This window comes from Talpa occidentalis, unplaced genomic scaffold, assembly GCF_014898055.3.
Source record: "Talpa occidentalis isolate TD23 unplaced genomic scaffold, MPIMG_talOcc4v2.1 talOcc4.6, whole genome shotgun sequence".
NCBI lineage: Eukaryota > Metazoa > Chordata > Mammalia > Eulipotyphla > Talpidae > Talpa > Talpa occidentalis.
The window spans coordinates 43,187,410-43,193,131 of NW_023604972.1; the positions used below are offsets into that span (position 1 = coordinate 43,187,410).

Below are 5,722 nucleotides of genomic sequence, written 5' to 3' on the forward strand. Positions count from 1 at the left end.
ACTCTTCCTGTGTGTATGTGTTTGTGTGTGTGTGTGTACTTTATGAACACACTGATTGAGTTGCTTTCCTTGGTCTTTACATTCCTCACTGATGTAAACAAACAAAAAAAATTTCATTGTTAACATTTTTGTTGATAATGTCAACTACTGTACCTAAACCGACAAGGGATTGTGTGAAGAAGGCCAAAATCCCTGTTGTGTTCATTGTAAATTCACGCAGCCAAGTTTCTCTATTGTTTATTCTTATTGTATTGCATTAAGCCAATTTTGTGGATTGCTTTTCATGACTTTGTTAACAAAGACAGAATGGAATAATATTGAGCCATGGAAAAACAACTCTTCTGAACTTTAGTCTAACCTTGACTCTAGCCCTTTGCTGATATAATAAATTAAATTGTTGCCTAAATTCTTCAATTTACACAAATTTTTAGTATCTTAAGTATACAATTCTATATGTATACATATATGTGTGTATGTATGTGTGGATATATGTAAGTATGTGATACATATGTGTATATGTGTGTATGGATATTTATATATATATGTATGTATCCATGGGAAGAAAAGCATGTAAATAGCATTGTGAACTTAAATGTGTGACTATTTTCTTAGATATTCAAGTTCTGCTTACATCATAAATCATATGCATACTAATTGCCACATTTGTCAATCTTTATTTACATTAGTTCAGTTTTCTGTAACACTTGTCTATTCCCTAAATAGACAAGTATTTATATATTATTTATTTTCTCTCTAAAATATGATATCGGCCATTTTTCTAGGGGAAAAAGGCAGTATTTTAAAGTTCTGGCTTGAACAGCAGGCGTTCATAATGGAAAACTGGATACAGCTGAGTGGCATATATGACTCGAAGGATAAACCAATATCCTATCTCTTGGAAATGTTTATATCTGAGAACAGACTTTAAAATCACTTCTGAAAGTATGCATTGTAGGCATAGGTGTACATGAATACAGTTGCTCCTTCTGCAAGATCATTGGGGTTATAACTATTGTCCTCTAAACTGAAATTAAGCAAGGATTTTCTTAAAGCATCTCTCTATTTAGGAAGCATTGGATTGGGGAGTCTATATCTTTTTTTCTTGCTGATCCTGATAGGATTTCTAGTTTTTACCTTGCTTTCTGACCATCTGCTAAGTAAGCAGTTTCACATTGCTTTCTCTTTGCTATATTCAATTTGGAATCAGACTTGCATCTTACAGTCACTGAATTTACATTTGCCATGCTCATCATGAGAAACTGTATTCATCCATCCAGCCACTCATTCATGGATATACTCACAAATGAATCCATTCATTCATTTGTTCATTACTCATCCATTCATTCCATGAATTTTTATTGAGATATTTGTATTTCCAAGCATTATGATAAATGCTGTGCTTTCAAAGACAGATAAAACATTGTTGGAAATAAGACTTTGGATTTTTTTTTTTTTTTTGGAGGAGAATGGATTATTGCAAGAGAGCATTGCATGTGACCAATAGACAGAAGCAGCCCTGTGAACTCACTACACACCATGCAAAAAAGGGTAAACAGGATGTTTACTAATCAAGATCAAGTGGAACATGGATTCCTTTGGCGAATTCCCCAACCTCATCTCTCAAAAGGTCAGGACAAGTGCAACCATTTCCTTAAAGGCAATTCTGATTTGCTAGAGATAGAGTCCCTCAGGGGTGTCTTCTTGTTTTTTAATAAAGGACTTTTTTTTTTTAGATTTTTTTAAACCTTCATTGTTACTTTCATTCTATATTCTCTCCAGGTCATCAGACCAGCATCTGTATAGAGCACCTAGATGTCGGCACAAGCGAGGTCATCTTTAGCCAGGAACGACTGGGCAAGTGTGACGTCATCAGTCAGCATCATTGTGCTTGTGTGGATCTGAAAGATGGCTTTTTGTTTTTTCCTCAGGCAGGGGGAACTCCGTCTTCTTGTCAATGTGGCCTGGTCTGATAAGTGCTAGATTCAAAGTTCCTGTTGGGTTTGTGGCTATTACAACTTTCAGGTCTCCCCTTGAATCAAATGTATCCAATTGGTTTAATAATTAAAGGATTGTTCACTGACATCCTCTCTCACTAGCAGGATTAGAGTCCGTTTTTGTCCCAATTACATCAGTTACATCAACAAACATTATGGATGGTGCATGTTCTTCAGCTCCTTGAAAAACTTCCTGTATCAGTTTGGACCCATAAGGTAGGTACTTCTGAATAAGTACTGAGTCAACCACTTCAAGAAAGTGGCAGAGGTTTAGTTTGCTACTGCTTTAGTTAATAAGGTTTTACCTGTGCCAGCTTGACCATAGAGAATGAGCCCCTGATGGGACTTTATACCCATCTCTTCAAAATATTCAGGATGAGTGAGAGGAAGCTCCACAGATTCCTAAATTTTCTGGATTTGGTTATCCATCGCCCCCACAGGATACTATCATGATGGATCATGGATGCTGTGGTGGTGGGAGATTTATGGGGACTACACAAAAGGGGAGAAATCAGATATTATACCAAAATGAACAAAGATGTAAGAAAATTAAAATAAATAATCAATCAATAAAACCTCTTTTCATTGTGCTTCAGTCACTCTGACCTGACTGCCATTCTTCAAAGGCACTGGGGTCTCTCCATCTTTAGTTACCTCACATAGGCCCATCTTCTCCTTTCTTTCCTCTCCTGTTCAGGTCCTATCATTCTTAAAACCTCAGTTTAAATATCACTTCTTCAGAGAAGTCTTCCCTGACCATAACCCTCCAGAATTAGGTATCCCTGGTACATGCTCTTGGTGCATACTGTTTCTCCAAGGTACTGTCACAGATATAATTAAGAATATACTTGTTTAATATCTGTTGTTCCCTCTAGATTATATGGTCCATGAAGATAGGGACAGTACAATGATATCTATGTGTCAACGTGACACAAGTGCCCAGATTAAACATTACTTCTCTATGAAAGTGTTTCTGGAAGAGATTAGCATTGCGATTGGTGGACTCAGTAACATAGATTGCCTTTCCCAAATTGGGTCGGTATCATTTAATCCATTGAGGGTCTGAACAGAACAAAAGTGGAAAAAGGAACTTGCCCCCTTTTTTTTCCTGCTGCACTAATTGAGCTGGGACATCTTTTTTTTTTTTTTTTATTAAATAATAAATTTTATTTTTATATTCCCCCATACAACTGCACATGCCCCATTCTGACCCCAATCCCTCCCCTCCCGGCCCCCACCCCCTAAAAAGTGTCTCTGGTTCATAGTTTTTTGTTGATTTTGATTTTCACTTTCTTATATTCTTTTTCCTGATCCCTTATTTAATCTTATCTCATCTTTTTTTCTGCCTTAAAACTATGATTTACATCACTAAATCCTCCAATTCTCAGGTCTTGGAAGTTGGAATGAACTACACTGCAGGCTTTCCTGGGCCTTCAGCTTGTGGATAGCAGACCACTGGACCCCTTAACCTCCATAATCTTGTGAGTCAACTCATCAAAATTAATCACCTTTTATACAATATATATTTATTTAAAATATAGAAGATGTATTTATATGTTACATAATATTATAGATGTATATCTGTTATAGATATTAAAAATTATTATACATCAAGAAATCACATATATATACACTTATGTATGTGTATATACATAATATACATATTACACACACATATATTTATGAAATGTGGTTAAATTCTCTGGAGAACATAATGTAAATGCAAATATGCACATAACAGGCATTGAATACATTTTTATTTTTGTTGAGTAGAATGAGTAAATGACATATGAAATATTTTTTAAACCATTTATTTAAAGCATATCTATCTCTCAAGGCTTAAATTTTATTTGCTTCTGATTTTTGATTGCTTAGCTCTTATTTCCTCATTCTAAGTTTGTCCCAGAACCACAAATGTGTTTTCCATTAATCACTTGTAAATTGACAAGTGAAAACATGTTTGTAATTACAGTAAAGTTTAGAAAAATGAAGTGCTTCAAGGCAAAGGAGATCATCATTATTGTTGTACTTTAGTGGTTTAACATTCCAGAAAGAACCCTATTACTGAGTTTATTCAGACTTTAAAACTCAACAGTAATCAGGCATTCTATGAGTCAATTCTTTCATTCTATTGTGTCAAAAATAGCTGAACAAAATCAAAAAACGGTTAACACCAATGAAAACAAAAATTGTACTAAGACAGAATTTTTCCTTGAGAAATCTAAGTTAGGTTGGAAAAATCTAAGTTAGGTTCTCTGTAAGTTATCATCACCACAAGTCACCAATATCAATTCTATGCTCTATGCAACGAACAGAAACTATGATGACTGTAGGCAATCCCAAGGAGAGAAAATGCACTATAGCACCTAAGTGCAGAAATTGTTCCTTAAAAGCAGAAAAAAAAAAAAAAACACATAGGAAACAAATCTTTTAAAAAATAAACAGAAGCACAGCCAGAGGTTTCCCTTTCAGCTTTTTTGAAACCTTTTAAACAAATGGGTAACCAAATTGGAAAGCCAAGAGAGGACAGCAGAATTTGGTAATTATATAAGAATTTGTTTTCAGATGTTTTTATGACTTTCTGTTTATTTTGAGTGCATTGCACTTCTACAAACTTACACATGAATGTAAAAATTTTCTTGTTACTCTATGATGTTTTAAAAACATTTCAATATTAATATCTTAATAGGCAAATATCCAAAAACCAGTACAGATACATAGGCATAGTTTACCCTAAAGACCTAACTAAAAATCTGTCTAAATTTGAGTAAGCACAATGGCTTAAAATAGTTTTTTCCCCAAATTCAAGTTATTTGATAAGTGCACCTGAACACTTACCAGGCATCTTTCCACTAAATAAGGAAATAATGAGACATTCATTTTTGTATGACATTGATATAAACAACTTTCTCCTTAAAGTTTCTTTTATTCTGTTCATTGGCTGCATAATCGTAGGAGTAATACCAGTGGCATTGCAAAGTTCTGTGTTGGTATGGAAGTCTGGGAGAGCATGAGAACAGGATCCTGGCACTGCTTGAAGATTAGAGGGAGGAAAAGGAGCGAGGGGGCGTTTTATGAGACGCAGCACTGGGAATCAGGGAGTCAGAATACCAGAGCTGAATGCTGGACCCGAAAAATGTGGACTCAATGTTGGTGTCTTCTTTTTTCTATCTAAAACTGTATATATGTTCTCATCATTCATTTTCTTCCTCCTTTTTCTCCTAAAAAGAAGTGTTCGATAGCATTTGGATTCATTCTTCTTTCTTTCCTTCCCTTTTCCTCACTGTATTTCCCTTCTAGACTATTACTTGTAGCAAACCTGTCTAATCCGACTGCTTGCTTCAATGTAGCTTTAAGGATCCTATCTATGTGGGTAGTGACTCAATCTCCACATCCATCATATATCTCACTTGTTGGGATTAGCCCTACATTTCCTGACAGGCACCTCTATCTGGATCTCCTTCCAAGATATTGTGTTCAAAACTATCCTGATATATTTAACACAGTGTACTTTGCATTTTTTCCATATATGAATGTCTTCTCTTCCCTGAAACTATTAACTCCTTATAAGGTCTGAATCAGATTCAGTGTTGTGTCCCCTTGAGCATCAGGCCCAAACACTGTCTTTTGGTGGTTCAGAGATGCACAGTTTCTTGCTCCAAATACTGAGTGGCCAACTGTCACTTTTCATGAATGCTACCTCTTATAAAACCTTCAACATTTTCATT

General features: G+C 35.2%; 1 pseudogene; it reads right to left on the reverse strand.

Moving 5' to 3' along the window:
• Positions 1–1,671: 1,671 nt before the first annotated feature.
• Positions 1,672–2,663, reverse strand: LOC119260332 (26S proteasome regulatory subunit 4-like; annotated as a pseudogene).
• Positions 2,664–5,722: the final 3,059 nt, after the last annotated feature.